Genomic DNA, 17,633 nt, shown 5'->3' with positions numbered 1-17,633 from the left:
TTTGTTCAATTTGAATAACGAAAATGATCGCGAGTACCATCGCTCAATGCTATCAACCAATAGAATACTTCACCACAAACTAATCTAAAGTATTCGGCATATTTAGAACGAACATTTCTGTTTTAACGATTGATATGGAGGTTTAGTTTTCACAAAATGTTAGTTTCGGTTACAGAGAGGCCTGCCAGTAGTTGTAATAAACGTCGTAACGTTTGAACAAAACCAGATATAGACATAGTTTTTGCTGCAGAACAACTGTTAATGTCTGCAGTTGCCTAAAACATATTAAAACATTCGCTATTTTAGAAAACATTGTAGCTGTAATAATCCTGATCGCCATCAGCTCGCGTGCCAACCCGAAGAGGTAGACGAAGTGGAGCCGGAGCCTTGTTGGCACTGCTCTGTTGGCAAGCTGTTGGTTCGAACGCTACCCCCATCGCTTTGGTTTGCGGACGTTGTATACGGTCTTGGTGCTCTAATAAACACCTTACACTTGGTGGAGGTGTCTCGGTCGTCGCCCTAGTCCTCCTCGAAAATTACACCCTGGAACTTCGGACCCGCACGCTACCGCCTTCGGCCACAACCATGCAGGACGCTCCCAGCCAACCATCGGCGCCCATCCCTGCCACTCTTCCAACATCTTCTGTCCCGGGGCACAACGCCCCCGTGACCCACCTTTCTTGAGTGGTACCGACGACCACGACGTTGACGACTGGCTGGCCTCTTTCGAGCGCGTCAGCACTTACAACCGCTGGGACGATTCCATAAAACTGAGCAACGTCCTCTTCTACCTCACGGACGTGGCAAATCTGTGGTTTCGAAACCACGAAGCCGATCTTTCGACATGGTCTGTCTTCAAGAAGAACTTCGCGGATGTCTTCGGCCGTCCTGCGGTACGCAAACTCCGCGCCAAACAGCGCCTCCATGCACGGCTTCAACTTCCCGAGGAAACGTTTACCAGCTACATTGACAACGTGATTGACCTCTGCAAGCGGGTCAATCTGTCCATGCCCGAGCCCGAACGAGTCACACATGTTCTAAAAGGTCTCACTGATGATGCGTACTATATGATGTCGGCCAGGGACCCAACTTCCGTATCCGACATTATAACCATGTGGCAGAGGTTTGACGAGCTACGAAAGCAACGCGCTTTTACGCGGCGGGCTGCCGCACCTGCCGGCATTGCTGGCTTGGCACTGGCTACGTTGTCGGCGGAACAGTCTCAATTGATGCAGAATATCCAAGACTTCATCCGCGAAGAAGTTGCACGCCAGCTCTCCCTCCTCCATCCAGTTCAGCCGACCGTTAGCACTTCGCAATTAGCGCCGGCCAACGCGCCATCCATATCGCCGGCTATCCGCCAAGTTATCGAGGAGAAAGTCGCCGAAGCGCTGCCTTCTAGTGTTCCCATCGCTCCTGTGCAAGCCCCACTCACTTACGCTCAAGTAACCGCCGGAGCGCGCGGTCAGCTTCCTAAATCGTCTTACCATAACGGCCCTACATTTTATGCTCCACCTCGTTTCATGGCCCCTCAATCACCGAACCCTCGACCGGGACGCCGCATTACGAACCCAGGGCGAACCGCCGACAATCGCCCGATTTGCTATGCTTGCGGGCTCCCGGGTCACGTCGCTCGCTTTTGCCGTCAGCGCCCGCTTCATCCTGAGAACACAGTCCGTCAGTACCACTACGATCTCGAGCCTCCATTGAGCAACGTCTCTTCTGGATCGTCTCCACCTCGGGCTCAGTACTCGACACGCCGTTCACCTTCACCTCGCCGACGTTCCATTTCGCCGATGCTCCGGCGACAGGGCCCTACGCAAGAGGAAAACTAAATGCCGCAGTTCCGGAAGCAAGAACTGCACGTATGACGAACTGGTTAAGTCCTCCGCCTTCTCCCACCAACGTCATTGAAGTGTTCGTAGAAGGTTTTCCCGTTCTTGCGCTGGTGGATACAGGTGCTGCCGTTTCCGTAATTAGTGATGCCCTTCGCCGCAAAATTCGCAATGTCACGACGCCGCTTTCTGCCTTTTCGCTTCGTACGGCCAGTTCAGAGCGCATCACCCCAGTGGCAGTGTGCACGGTACGAGTTTGCATCAAAGACATTACGTATCTCGTCGAGATGGTGGTGCTTTACGCCTGCTCCCACGACATCATCCTCGGCTACGACTTTCTGTCGACTCACAGTGCTGTGATTGATTGTGCCCGTGCTGAAGTTGAGCTTTCCCTTGTGTGTAATGTTTCCCTGTGTGACCCGCCTGTTCGCCCTGCTAAACTCCTTGTAGCTGCAGACACCGACATTCCTCCCTTTTCTTCTGTTCTCGTTCCCCTTATTTCGACATCTGCCCTCCCTAGTCCTGTTCTCTTTACGCCCAAACTCGCCTCCGCCCACCATAACCGCCTCCTTTTTCCTTTCGCCGTTCTAACGATTTCTGATGGCAGCTGTGTCATCTATGCTTCCAACCCTTTTCCCTGCCCGACGGTTGTTTTTCGCGGGGAGTGCCTCGGCTACATTGAAGAGCTGGACCCTGATCGCACTTGCATGTTCTCCGAACCTGAAGTTTTTCCTCACGTCGCTGCCCTGACGTCTTGTGCTGCTACGAGTGATGAGCTTCATGTCGACGCCCTTCATTGAGCTATCGCGCCCGACCTTCCGTCCGCCCAACGGGACCAAATAGTCGCCTTTCTTCAGCGCTTCAGTGCATCTTTCGACGTGTCCCAGCCTTCCTTGGGCCGCGCCTTGACCGTTTCTCATGCAATCGACACTGGCCCTCATACTCCCCTGCGGCAGCGACCATATCGCGCGTCGCCCACTGAGCGCCGCGTCATTCGTGACAATGTCGCCGATATGCTTCAACGGGGCATCATACGACCATCTCATAGCCCTTGGGCCTCCCACGTAGTGTTGGTGACGAAGAAAGATGGCACGATCCGCTTCTGTGTGGACTACCGGCGTTTGAATAAGATAACCCGCAAAGATGTTTACCCACTACCACGAATTGACGACGCGCTAGATTGTTTGCTAGGAGCGGAGTTCTTTTCGTCGCTAGATTTGCGCTCTGGCTATTGGCAAGTACCGATGGCTTCCGCTGACCGCCCGAAAACAGCCTTCATCACTCCCGATGGCTTGTATGAATTCAATGTGATGCCATTCGGACTGTGCAACGCCCCCGCCACCTTCGAGAGAATGATGGATAACATTCTCAGTGGGCTCAAATGGGAAACGTGTCTTTGTTATCTAGATGACATTGTATTTTCTCGAAAGATTTCCCTTCCCACCTTCTGCGCCTTCAGCGTGTCCTTACGTGCCTTACTGAAGCCGGCCTACAGCTAAACTTAAAGGGTGTGCCACAGGGATCTGTACTAGGACCGGTCTTATTTAATATTTACATAAATGACCTCGTCGATTCACTGAACCCAACGGCATCAATTGAGCTGTTCGCTGATGATTGTGTCATTTTTAAAACCATAAATTCTCTTTCTGATCAACTTGAGCTAAATGATAATCTAAAATTGCTAGCAGAATGGTGTGACAAATGGGACATGATAATTAATTTTGACAAAACTGTTCACATGTGCCTTACCAATAAAAGAAACAAGTTGGAATTTCTTTACAGCATGGATGACAAGATAATTAAACAAGTTGAGGAATATAAGTATTTAGGGGTTACAATTACATCCAGGCTTAAATGGACAGCGCACATTGATAACGTGTGCTCTTCAGCTCGTAAAAAACTAGGTTTATTAAAACATAAATTAGGCAGATCAACAGCTGCACTGAGAAACAAGGCGTACAAAGCCATGGTGAGACCCTCTTTGGAGTACGCGAGCATTGTGTGGGACCCTCACACAAAGGTAGAGATAGAAAAACTAGAAAAACTTCAAAGGTTGGCCGTTCGTTTTATTTATAACCGCTATAAACGCCGAGACTCTCCATCTGCTATGTTAAATGACGCAAACCTGGAGTGCTTGAATGAACGCAGAAAAAATTTGAGAATTAAATTCCTTAATCGCTTATATTTTTCGAAACTAGGTATTGATCCACAAGAATACATAACTAAACACTCGTCAAGAAAGTCTCGTCATAAGCACAAGCACTACATAGAACCTATATTTGCTCGCACAGATGTGTATAAATTCTCCTTTTTTCCTCACACGATCTCTGATTGGAATGCACTACCGCATGATTCAGCACTACTTGTTTCCGACGAGTGACTGCATCATTAATTGACACTGTCTGTAATTCGATGTGTTGTTGACTTTGTGCAGCGTTTCTTTCAACTAGGGTAGTCTTTTGATGCATGATTTCACCCCATTTAGTTTTGTATAAGTATTCATTGTTCGTTTTTTTTTCTTTTTTGTGCGTGTTCTGTCAATACCAATGTTGTCAAGGGTCAGTTTTTTTGTACTTTCTTTTATACCGTGCCTCTCCTGCTTGGACCATGTTTGGTCCGCAGTATGTGATAAATAAAATAAATAAATAAAGAAATGTCACTTTGCCGCTACCAAGCTCACAATACTCGGTCATGTCATACCCAAGGATTTTTTTTTAGAGAATAAAAACCAGCCAAGGGACGAGGACGAAGGAAGGCGATGTACACACGGAAGCTGGAACTAACAACTGTGCTTTATTGAAATAATAACATTTCCCAAGAAACCTTGCAAGGCATGCGCAGCTCGACGTCCAACACACAGCATGAAAGTGAAACAAAAAGCAACGCTTCGGAGATAGCCAAGGTAATAGGGTCTTTGAGATAAATAATTTATTTCTTTCGGCATCAACGATATGGATGCTGCGCTAATACAATTATCTCCTTGCATACTTATGTGATAAGCTTCAAGAACTTCGCGCTCTACCTTACCCTTGCCCCTACCAAGAAATGTGACATTTCAAAACAGCGGATAACAACCGCAATCCCTACAATGGCGAGACAAAGTTTTAGCTCCGCTGATGTGTGACAAAGAGTTGTGATGCTCTCGCAGCCTATCATTAATAGACCGGCCAGTTTCGCCGATGATAACTTTTTCGCATGTTAGAGGGATCTTATAAATAACACGTGTGGCACAAGGAATATAACAATCGTCATGTCGCGTCGAGCATACAGGGGCCTTAGATCTGCCATGAGCAACACGAGAACAAAGACTTGATAGCTTGCAAGGAGCAGAGAAGACAACCTTAACGCCTTGCCTCGCAGCAACTTTTTTTGATATTCTGGGAAAGTCCATGCACGTACGGCATCACCTCAAGTTTCCTCCATTCAGCTTCAGTAAGCTTGGGCACTTTTTCATTGCCCCTCTTACCTCTTTGTAGCAGCGATTCTGCCACAGCATTCAGAAGTGCATTTGGGAATCCTGCGGCTGCTGGCCGAAGGATTCCCAAGTGCACTTCTATGTTCTAAGACTATGTACCAACTGACCCAGATTTCAACCCTACTTCATATCCAAGGATGGCGTTCTACCGGATCCTACCAAACTTCGTGCCGTCGCAGACTTCCCCAAGCCGACAACCTTGAAAGAACTTCGCAGTTTTGTCGGTTTATGTTCGTATTTCCGCCGTTTTATCCGCAACTTCGCCAGTATCATCGCCCCTTTAACGCAACTTCTTGCCGGAGGCCCGAACCTCTCCTCTTGGTCACCAGCCTGTGATGCTGCGTTCAGTACACTACGCCGTCTACTGGTCTCTCCCCCTATACTCCGCCACTTTGACCCTGCCTGCTCATCCGGAATACACACTGATGCGAGCGGTGTAGGTCCGGGCGCTCTTCTTGCTCAACGGAAACCGGGATATTCCGAGTATGTCGTCGCGTACGCTAGTTGTACCCTCACGAAAGCGGAATCCAACTATTCTGTGACCGAAAAGGAGTGTCTGGCCATCATATGGGCCATTACCAAGTTTCGTCCTTATATTTACGGTCGCCCATTCTACGTTGTTACCGACCACCACGCGCTCTGTTGGCTATCCTCCCTCAAAGACCCCTCCGGCCGCCCCGCCCGCTGGGCGTTACGTCTTCAGGAGTACGATATCCACGTCATCTATCGATCTGGACGCAAGCACACCGACGCTGATGCCCTTCCCCGTTCACCGCTTCCTAACGACTCGACAGCTGGCTTCGTTTGTGCCTACGATATGTCGCCGCTCAACATTACCAACATGAAATCTGAGCAGCAGAAGGATCCATGGATATCCTCCCTCTTAAAATTCCTGTCTACGCCCGCAGAGCTGTCTCCGTCACGTGCACTTCGTCGTCAGGCCCACCACTTCGCCACTCGTGATGGACTTTTATACCGCCGCAATTGCCATCCTACAGGGCGAAAGTGGCTTCTCGTGATTCCGCGACATCTCCGTGCTGAAATCTGCGCCTCTTTCCACGCCGATCCGCCAACGCGGCCATGCAGGTGTCATCAAAACCTATTCTCGACTGCGTATGAGATATTACTGGTGCGGTATGTACCGCTTCATTCGTCAATACAACCGATCCTGTACCGTCTGCCAACGTCTCGAGAACCACCCCCTCAGCCAGCCGCTCCGTTGCAGCCATTGCCTTGCCCCAGCCGCCCTTTTGACCGTGTCGGTATCGATCTGTATGGCCCGCTTCCGACCACTTCGGCTAACAACCGCTGGGTCATCGTAGCCGTTGACCACTTAACCCGTTACGTGGAAACACCGGCCTTGCAGTCTGCCACCGCACGAGATGTTGCTTCGTTCATTCTGCATCGCCTCGTTCTTCGTCACGGCGCACCGAAAGAATTGATCAGTGACCGCGGACGGGCGTTTCTTTCCGACACTGTCGAAGCCCTCCTCTAACAGTGCGAGATCATTCACCGGAGCACAACAGCGTATCACCCCCAAACCAACGGCATGACTGAGCGATTTAATCGCACTCTTAGTGACCTGCTAGCCATGTACGTTGATAGCGCTCACTCTAATACGCCTACAATACGGCTACGCAGACTACGACTGGGTTCTTCCCCTTCTTTCTTTTATATGGTCGCGAACCCACGTCCACCATGGATACTATCCTGCCCTACCACCCCGACGCTTCAGAGACCACTCTACTGTCTGAAGCGCACACATTTGCCGAAGAATGCCGACAATTGGCGCGCTCCTTCACAATGGAGAACCAGGCTCAACAAAAGCATAACCGGGACCCTACAAATCCAGCGCCTTCATATCCCTCAGCTGCCCTCGTTTGGCTCTGGGTGCCTACCTCAGCACCCGGCCTCTCATCCAAACTCCTATCGCGCTATCATGTACCTTACCGCATTCTCGAACAATCTTTTCCCATCAATTACATAGTAGAGCCATTGAATCCATCTCCAGATCATCGCCGCCGCGGCCGAGAAACTGTACATGTCGACCGCCTCAAGCCGTATTATGATCCCCCTACCTTTTCGTCACCATGAGTCGCCAGGATGGCTCCTTTTCCGCCGGGGGTATTGTAGTAACCCCGATCGCCATCAGCTCGCGTGCCAACCCGAAGAGGTAGGCGAAGTGGAGCCGGAGCCTTGTTGGGACTGCACTGTTGCCAAGCTGTTGGTTCGAACGCTACCCCCGTCGCTTTGGTTTGCGCACGTTGCATACGGTCTTGGTGCTCTAATAAACACCTTACATAGCTTTCAAGGGTAGCAACATATGCGCTAAGAAATGGAAAGCGTGCAGAGTAGGTCAGGGAAATAACACGGGTTAATGACATTCGAGTGGAAGTCGAGAAGAAATAGACATGAGCAGGGCATGTAGTGAGAAGGGAGAACGAGCTATGGTAGCTATGTGTAACAAATCGGATTGCAAAGGAAGGAAAGCGTAGCGGGGGGTGAAAGAAAGTTGGTGAGGAAGATGGGGTGAAGAAGTTCGCTGGGGTGAAGTGGATGCAACTAGCACGCGACCGGGAATTTAGACCGGTCCTGTGATAAATAATGGAAAGGCTTTCGCCTCGCACTGGGCATAGTCCGGTTGATTATGATGATGATAATTATTCATCATCAGCTCAGGTTGAAACCTCGGCGGTGATGCAGGCATTGCGAAATCAGGGGGTAGACGAGCCGTACGTCAAAGTGCTGGAAGATATTGTTAAGGGAAACTTACACAGCGGTAAAAGCCAGATAACTCTCAGAAGCTCACACCACCAGCACAAACCCAGCTTAGCTTGAGCGTCGTCTTCTTCACAACACCACACCAGTGCATCGTCGTCATCTAGATATTGCGCACCGTAACAATATATATAGTGGCTGCACAGAAACCATACTTCTGCATAAAGAAAGTAACCAAATTCCCATAAAGAAAGGTATTAGGCAAGGAGACACAATCTCCCCAGTACTATTCACAGCTTGTTTAGAGGAAGTATTCAGAGACTTGGAATGGGAGCAGTTAGGGATAAGGGTAGATGGAGAATACCTCAGTAATCTGCGATTTGCTGATGACATTTCCTTGCTAAGCAACTCGGGGGATGAACTGCAAATAATGATTGATGACCTAGACAGGAAAAGTAGAAAGGTAGGCTTGAAAATCAATATGCAGAAGACAAGGTAATGTTCAACAGCCTCGGGAAGGAACAGCAGTTTACATTAGGTAGCGACATACTGGAAGTAGTAGGCGAATATGTCTACTTAGGACAGGTTGTAACCGCAGATCCGGACCATGAAAAGGAAATAACAAGAATAAGATTGGGATGGAGCGCATTCGGCAAGCACTCGCCGATTATGATTACCAGCTTACCGGTATCGCTCAAGAGGAAAGTATACAACAGTTGCATCTTACCTGTACTCACCTATGGGGCTGAAACGTGGAGGCTAACCAAGAGAGTTCTACTTAGGTTGAGGACAACCCAGAGGGCTATGGAACGAAAAATGGTAGGGGTAACATTAAGAGATAGGAAGCGTGCAGAGTGGGTCAGAGAAATAACTCAAGTTACCGACATTCTAGTGGAAATTAAGAAGAAGAAATGGACATGGGCAGGACATGTAGTGCGAAGAGAGGATAACCGATGGTCACTGAGGGTAACAAATTGGATTCCAAGGGAAGGAAAGCGTAGCAGGGGGCGGCAGAAAGTTAGGTGGGCGGATGAGATTAAGAAGTTCGCATGGGTCAAGTGGTTGCAGCTAGCACAGAACCGGGTTAAGTGGAGAAATATGGGAGAGACCTTTGCCCTGCAGTGGGTATAGTCAGGTTGATGATGATGATGATGATGAATAACTCAAACTCCTGTTTGCCGGTGCATACGGCGACTGGAGATGACTGGCGTCGACGGGGGGACCTGCTATCCTAGAATTTGTGACTGGCCGCCATATAGCTGCGTTCGTCTGATAGCCTGACGCCCGGCCAGATGAAACATAAAATTGATTCTTATGCAATAGTGATCCTATGAAATAACGTTCCATATGACCTGAGCGTAAGCTGCTTGTATGAATATAATATCTCATTTATTGTGGCAAAATTTGCTCAGGAATGGCTGCTGTTACCACATTTATTGTCGGCAGCAAAAGCTTGTGGGATTTAGAAAACAATTATTATACAACTGCCAACCAGTTTATTTGACGTCGTTATCTTAAAACGGGACATCCATGTTATTTGACACCCTTGTTAATAATGTTTGTTCAGCATCTTGTAAATGTTTCCCCAAAATAATAGCATCGCAGCGATGCCGGACTACAGCGCCACCTACAACACCACACCAGTGCGTCGTCGTCATCTAGATATTGCGCACCGTAACACAGGAGAACTTGAATGGTATGGTTTCAGACGGGCGACGTGCACGATTTCTGGATGAGGGGTTGTGGAAGGATACTTGGGCTGTAGAGGGGCGATCTCATAAGTCACATCGGTGACTTGTCGCAGGAGGCAGTAAGGACCTACGTAACGAGGCAGAAGTTTCTCGCACATCCCCACACGACGGGCCGGGAGCCAAAGAAGCACGAGGGAACCAGGAGGGTAGTGGACGTCTCGGTGATGTAGGTCATAACGACGCTTTTGCGAGCACTGAGACGCGCCAAGCCGGTCTCGAGCAATGTGGCGGGCGGCATCAGCGCGGGCGATGGCGTCCGAAGCGTAACTACAGGAAGAGTTGTCAAGGGGCAGCAAGGTGTCGAAGGGGAGTAAAGGGTTGCGGCCGAAAAGTAGATAAAAGGGAGAGTATCCGGCGGTATCATGGCGTGAGGAGTTATAGGCGAACGTGACGAAAGGTAAGGAGATGTCCCAGTCACGATGGTGATCGGACACATACATAGATAGCATGTCGGTCAGTGTGCGATTATGGCGCTCAGTAAGACCGTTCGTTTGCGGATGGTAGGCCGTGGTGAATTGGTGACGAGTAGCGCATGAGCGGAGAAGGTCATGAACAACTTTAGAAAGGAAACAGCGGCCACGATCTGTGAGCAGTTGACGCGGAGCGCCATGAATCAAGATTACGTCATGCAAAAGAAAGTCAGCAACGTCGGAGGCGCAGCTGGTGGGTATGGCCCTGGTTATAGCATATCGGGTAGTATAATCAGTCGCCACAGCAATCCATTTTTTTCCAGACGTCGACGTCGGAAAAGGCCCAAGAAGATCGAGGGCCATACGAGAAAACGGTTCAGTCGGCACTGAGATTGGTTGCAGGGGCCACTAGGTTGAAGCGATGGTGTCTTACGGCGCTGACATAGCTCACAAGCGGCGACGTAGCGACGGACAGAGCGGTAGAGACCAGCCCAGAAAAATCGTCGTCGCACACGGTCGTACGTGCGTGATACTCCCAAGTGTCCTGCTGTAGGGGCGTCGTGAAGTTGGGCGAGGACAGTAGAGCGCAGATGAGCCGGAACAACCAGTAAAAGGTCCGCGCCATCTGGACGCATGTTGCGTCTGTATAATGTCTCGTTATGGAGCACAAACATGCTGGCGGAAGAGTCGGGGTTGTCGCGCAGCTGGTCTATAATTGGTTGCAGGGCAGGATCCCGACGCTGTTCGGAGGCGATATTTATAAAGTCCGAGATGGACAAAATGTAGTCGTCAGCAGTATGGTCGGACAAATCGGGAGGATCTACGGGATGTCGGGACAAGCAGTCAGCGTCTTGGTGTAAGTGGCCGGACTTGTATACCACAGTAAACTCGTACTCTTGTATTCGCAAGGCCCAGCGACCTAAACGGCCAGTGGGGTCCTTGAGTGAGGACAGCCAACACAAAGAATGATGATCTGTCACTACACAGAAGGACCACCAAAACAAATAAGAGCGAAATTTGGTCAGCGCCCAAACAAGTGCAAAGCATTCCCGCTCTGTAATTGAATAAGTGCGTTCAGAGGACGAAAGGAGGCGGCTGGCATAAGCAATGACGCGGGAGGACCCATGCTGGGACTGGGCAAGGACCGCACCAATACCATGGCCGCTAACGTCGGTGCGCAGTTCGGTAGGAGCAGAAGGATCGAAGTGCGCCAAAACAGGTGGTGTAGTGAGGGCGGAAATAAGCGTCGTGAAGGCATATGCTTGGTCAGAACCCCATGTGAAAGGTACGTTTTTCTTCAGAAGAGAGGTGAGCGGACGAGCGATGTCTGCGAAGTTCCGAATGAAGCGGCGGAAGTAGGAGCAAAGGCCAATGAAGCTTCGCACGTCACTTGAGCTACGTGGGGTGGGGAACTCGCGCACGGTTCGAACCTTGTCAGGGTCGGGCTGTACACCATTTGCATCAACCAAATGACCCAGAACTTTGATTTGGCGCCTACCGAAGCTGCATTTTTTTGGCGTTCAGTTGAAGACCGGCGCGGCGAAAAACGGCCAGGACTGTAGAAAGTCGATCAAGGTGGGTTGCGAACGCGGAAGAGAAAACTACGATGTCATCTAAGTAGCATAGACATGTTGTCCACTTGAAGCCATGGAGGAGCGAGTCCATCATGCGCTCGAATGTCGCAGGAGCGTTACAGAGTCCAAATGGCATCACCTTGAATTGATAGAGTCCGTCGGGGGTGACAAACGCGGTTTTCTCGCGATCCCGTTCGTCAACAGCAATTTGCCAATAGCCTGAACGCCTGTCGATGGAAGAAAAATAGCTGGCACCATGCAAGCAGTCAAGCGCGTCGTCAATTCGTGGAAGAGGGTAAATATCTTTCTTTGTTATTTGATTAAGGTGGCGATAGTCCATACAAAATCTCCAACTTTGGTCTTTCTTTTTGACCAATACGACAGGGGACGCTCAGGGACTGCAGGAAGGCTCAATAATGTTCTGCGTCAGCATCTTGTCAACTTCTTTCTGTATAGCATGCCGCTCAGTAAGGGAAACACGATAAGGCCGTCTGTGGATGGGGCTGGAATCACCCGTATTGATTCGATGGGTCACAACGGATGTTTGGCCCAATGGTCGGTCCCCGAAATCAAATATATCAGCGTACGACAGCAAAAGGTCGGAGAGAGTTCTGGCTTGGTCATCTGGCAGATCCGCAGATATCATGCTTGAAAAGAGGTTCGAATGTGAAGAAGCTGATATATGCTGCTCCGACAGATGCTGAGGCGTTAGAGCAGCAACTTCGCAGTCCGCCAAAGGAACCAGATCAGCAAGTGCGATGCCATGGGGTAAAACGTGGGTCGAGCGGCTGAAGTTAAGGACGGGAAGAGAGGTGCGGTTAGCAGTGACAGTCACAACGGTATGAGGGAGTATGATGTTGCGACGCAGAACAACATCGGTAATTGGGCAAGTGACGTATGTGCCGTCAGGAACTGCGGGGAACGGGGCCAGTGGAACATAAATAGTAGCTTCGGGTGGTAGACGAACAAATTCGGCGGATCGGAGGCGGGGCTTGACATCGCTGGTTTCGGGGCAGTAGGGCAGGTCTAAGCGAAGAAGGCCAGTTGAGCAATCAATCAGCGCAGAATGGGCCGTTAAAAAGTCGATGCCGAGGATCACGTCATGAGGGCAGCGGTCGATAACAGTGAAGAGGACAGGGGTAGTGCGACCGGAAATACTGACGCGCGCAGTGCACAGTCCCACGACGACAGCGACGCTTCCATCGGCGACACGAACGGCGGATGAAGCGGCGGGTGTGACAACCTTTTTGAGACGGCGGCGAAAGGATGAGCTGAGGACTGAAATTTGGGCACCAGTGTCAATGAGGGCAGTAATAGGGGCACCACCCACACAGATGTCTAGAAGGTTGCGGCTATTAGCGAGGGTCAGCAGAGAATTTTCGGACCGGATTTTCGGATTTTAACCAATGCAGCATCACCTCCGGGAGCTGCATTGGTTAGTTTTCCGGAAGAGAGCCAGAGAAGTGAGGAGATGGTGGACGGTGAGGTAGGGGCGAGCGGGACCTCCGGGTCTGAGGCGACGGTGAGCAGCTGGACATGCGCTGGGCTGGCGAGTTAAAGTCACGAGAGCGAGTATCCCGGAAATGGTTTGGGTGTAGATATTCGGCGCTGCAATCTGGAAAGTATCGGGGTCGAGGTGGCGGAATCCAACGGCTGCGGCAATGACGAGAAATATGGCCGACACGGGAACAGTTGAAGCAGATCGGTCGGTAATCCGAGGTTCGCCATTCGTCCGGATTGCGGTAGCGGTAGCGGTACGGCGTCGGCAAGGGCGCAGTTGGAGCCGCAGCTGCTACCACCGGAACGGTGGGTTGGACAGATGGCTGTGCATTAGGTTGGAACGAGGGCTGTGCAGAAGACTGGCCAGAGTTGAAGCCCACGTTCGCGTTGAGGCCCACATTTGCGAACTCCTGGCGAACGACAGATTGTATTAAAGCTATAGTAGCATCTGCCGGCTGAGGAGCGAACGCAACGAGCGCCTTAGCTTCTATCTCTCGGCGAACAATTCTGGTCAAGTTTGAAGGCAGCGATGGCTGCTGCAGTGTTGGACTGTCTTCGCACGAAGACGTAGCAGCTGTGTTTGGCAAGCGGTCGAAGCGGGGAGTAATGCGACGGTGTTTTGCTTGCTCAAACTGCCGGCAAACTTGGATGACTGAGTCGACCGTCGGACAGTCTTTGCAAAGCAGCAGATTGTAAACATCGTTTGCAATGCCCTTCAATATGTGGCCAACTTTGTCTGACTCGGACATGGCGCTGTCCACTTTTCGGCATAAGGCTAGAATATCTTGAATATACGACAAATATGATTCCGTGGAAGACTGGGCACGGGATGCGAGGTCTTTTTGTGCGCCGAGCTTGCGTCCGATCGGCTTGCCGAATAGATCGCGAAGCTTCTCTTTGCACATATCCCAGGATGTGATATCATCTTCATGCGTCTCAAACCAGACACGCGCCGTACCCGCCAGATAGAAGATGACGTTTGACGTCCCAATGATTGTGCTTGCTTACTCGCTCGTACATACCGATCCAGTCTTCTACGTCGACATGGTCGGTGCCGCAAAAGGTGCCCGGATCACGAGGCTGCGTCATGAAGACTGTGGAAGCCGGTGGTGCAGCTGAAGCTGATGTCGCGTCGGATGGCATAGTGATGGTGCCAATCTGGCGGTCACTACGGAGATCCAGGTTTCTTACGGGTGCACTTCCAGCAGTCCTCCACCAAATGTTAAGGGAAACTTACACAGCGGTAAAAGCCAGATAACTCTCAGAAGCTCACACCACCAGCACAAACCCAGCTTAGCTTGAGCGTCGTCTTCTTCACAACACCACACCAGTGCGTCATCGTCATCTAGATATTGCGCACCGTAACAATATATATAGTGGCTGCACAGAAACCATAGTTCTGCATAAAGAAAGTAACCAAATTCCCATAAAGAAAGGTGTTAGGCAAGGAGACACAATCTCCCCAGTACTATTCACAGCTTGTTTAGAGGAAGTATTCAGAGACTTGGAACGGGAGCAGTTAGGGATAAGGGTAGATGGAGAATACCTCAGTAATCTGCGATTTGCTGATGACATTTCCTTGCTAAGCAACTCGGGGGATGAACTGCAAATAATGATTGATGACCTAGACAGGAAAAGTAGAAAGGTAGGCTTGAAAATCAATATGCAGAAGACAAGGTAATGTTCAACAGCCTCGGGAAGGAACAGCAGTTTACATTAGGTAGCGAAATACTGGAAGTAGTAGGCGAATATGTCTACTTAGGACAGGTTGTAACCGCAGATCCGGACCATGAAAAGGAAATAACAAGAAGAATAATATTGGGATGGAGCGCATTTGGCAAGCACTCGCAGATTATGACTAGTAGCTTACCGGTATCGCTCAAGAGGAAAGTATACAACAGTTGCATCTTGCCTGTACTCACCTATGGGGCTGAAACGTGGAGGCTAATCAAGAGAGTTCTACTTAATTTGAGGACAACCCAGAGGGCTATGGAACGAAAAATGGTAGGGGTAACATTAAGAGATAGAAAGCGTGCAGAGTGGGTCAGAGAAATAACTCAAGTTACCGACATCCTAGTAGAAATTAAGAAGAAATGGGCATGGGCAGGACATGTAGTGCGAAGAGAGGATAACCGATGGTGGCTGAGGGTAAAAAACTGGATTCCAAGGGAAGGAAAGCGTAGCAGGGGGCGGCAGAAAGTTAGGTGGGCGGATGAGATTAAGAAGTTCGCAGGGGTCAAGTGGATGCAGCTAACACAGAACCGGGTTAAGTGGAGAAATATGGGAGAGGCCTTCGCCCTGCAGTGGGTATAATCAGGCTGATGATGATGATGATGATTATGCATGACACATGCAGGCGCAACAGTTTGATATTGTAGATAGATTTCACTGCCTCAAAGGTAATGATCCTAATGCGGCGGTGTGTCTATATAAAGTGCTCAAAACTTGTCCGCAGTTAGCGTGGCAACCCAGATGAGCACGCAGTGATGATTTCTTGATGGGACTGGCGCAGCATGACGCAGGTGACAGCACCGCATAATTAGTGAGATTCACTAGCTATGGCTTGCAGGAAGTATTAAGATCGCATTGGAAGTCGAATTATATGCGAGCCGTGATAACGAGTAATGTTTGAAATTGTTCAGAAAAGCTTGCTCGGCTTTATGGTACCATGCATTGTTGAAAAAAGCGCGAACTAGACACAAAGGCGAAGAAAGGAACGACAAGGACAGGCGCTAACTCACAGTTAAGGTATATTTGGGAATGGCACGTGTATAGTTGGAATAAAAAGGTATAAAAGCCAAAACAAACACTCAGGGTGCTATCTGACCCCCCCCCCCCCCCCCCCTTTTTAAAGTCCTCTGCAGGACTCGCCAATTACACCATATGGTATACGGGCCCTGCCGGCCCATAATCAAGTTGGTGTGCCATACGACTGATTCATGTTGTGTCTACACAGTGTATTGAAAACGTGTATGGCTGTGAGACACGCGGATGTGGATACTCGCTCCGCGAGAGAGTATTTATTTGAAAGTGTCAACAACATGAATCCCATCTATAATACCCAAAGTGAGAAACCTGAATGAATGCCAGTTTTGAGCGAACTGGCTACCCTAAAGCGTTTTTGAAACTTTATGAAGCCTTACTTTTGCTGGAGCTCTTCGTGGTATTGTGCTTTGACTTTCATCATCATCATCATCATCATCATCAGCCTGATTATACCCACTGCAGGGCGAAGGCCTCTCCCATATGTCTCCACTTAACCCGGTTCTGTGCTACCTGCATCCACTTTGACTTTGCCCTACTGTAAATTTAATTAACATGAAATAAATAAAAATTCTATCTGACCACAACGCGAAGAACCAAAATTACGACAGATTATCATTGAAGCTCAAGTGCTGCAGTTAAATGCTCGAATTCCCCACCAGTCAAACAAACGGAAGTTTGATTAATGCAGTTTTCACAGCTGAAACACATATAAAAGATTAGCTGCGGTTTAGCTAGTGGTTAAAACCTGGAGTTATGCGAGAGCAATCTGCATGGCTACACTTATGTTCAGCTTCAAAGTAAAGACATGGGTGTTGCGTATAGTAGTTTACTCTATGGTTTCCGTTTTATGAGCACCCCTTGCCTCTCGTCGTTATGAGCACCCCTTGCCCCGGGTGGATGTGCCGAACAGGGTAGAGGCAGCTCCATCGCAGCAGGCGGCAGCGAGACGATGTGCAGAGGCCAGTAAGCTTGGGTGGCTCCGGTGTACCTGCATAACCAGAACACTCTCCACATGCCTTTAAAGAAAGTCATGGGAGGTAGCACCAGCGTCCGCACGGGCCTCGTGGCTCCGTGCAAAGTTCGCTAGCAAAACGTGTCATTTAGTTGTAAAATGCAAAGTTCAAGTGAACAAAGCCCTTTCTTGAGTTGAACGAGACTGCTCAGTTCATGCAAGGATACCAAAAAAAAAAACAAAAAAAAAAACAAGTGGGCAGCAATGTACTCCCGCTTTACAACACCACTGACCCGGCGGTTCTCTCTTCTGAAGTGGTGCAAGCAGCTATATAAAGCCTTAGGCCTAACATTCACTATGACAAAGACCGCCTTAATGAAAATAAAAAAGAAAACAACAACCCGAAAATGGGTTACGCGCACACAGCCGCTAGGAGACATCAGCATAATAGGTTGGGCCTACTCCACTCACCGCACGAAGCGGATTTGCGATCGGCGTCCACCGTCCCGGACGGTGTCGGAATGCCCGGTGCTGAGCTGCAATACCAGCAAGCTCATCGTGGAACCCGTGGCCCCAGGCCACTCGGCTCCCAGATCCCGCGACTCCCGGAGTCGCAAAAGAGACAGATGAGAAAATATGAACTGAAAACCCG

The 17,633-nt window shown here is 49.7% G+C and overlaps 1 protein-coding gene across 1 annotated transcript in view; it reads left to right on the top strand.

The window, feature by feature from the left end:
* Positions 1-17,633, top strand: part of LOC146194298 (testis-specific serine/threonine-protein kinase 3-like) — a 320,653-nt gene that overhangs the window by 277,616 nt on the left and 25,404 nt on the right. The window lies entirely within an intron of this gene.

The sequence above is a fragment of the Amblyomma maculatum genome, chromosome 3, assembly GCF_055883805.1.
Source record: "Amblyomma maculatum isolate TAMU_Amacu chromosome 3, ASM5588380v1, whole genome shotgun sequence".
Lineage (NCBI taxonomy): Eukaryota > Metazoa > Arthropoda > Arachnida > Ixodida > Ixodidae > Amblyomma > Amblyomma maculatum.
Note: the sequence above shows the minus strand (reverse complement) of the source record. Positions and strands in the feature narration are given on the sequence as shown.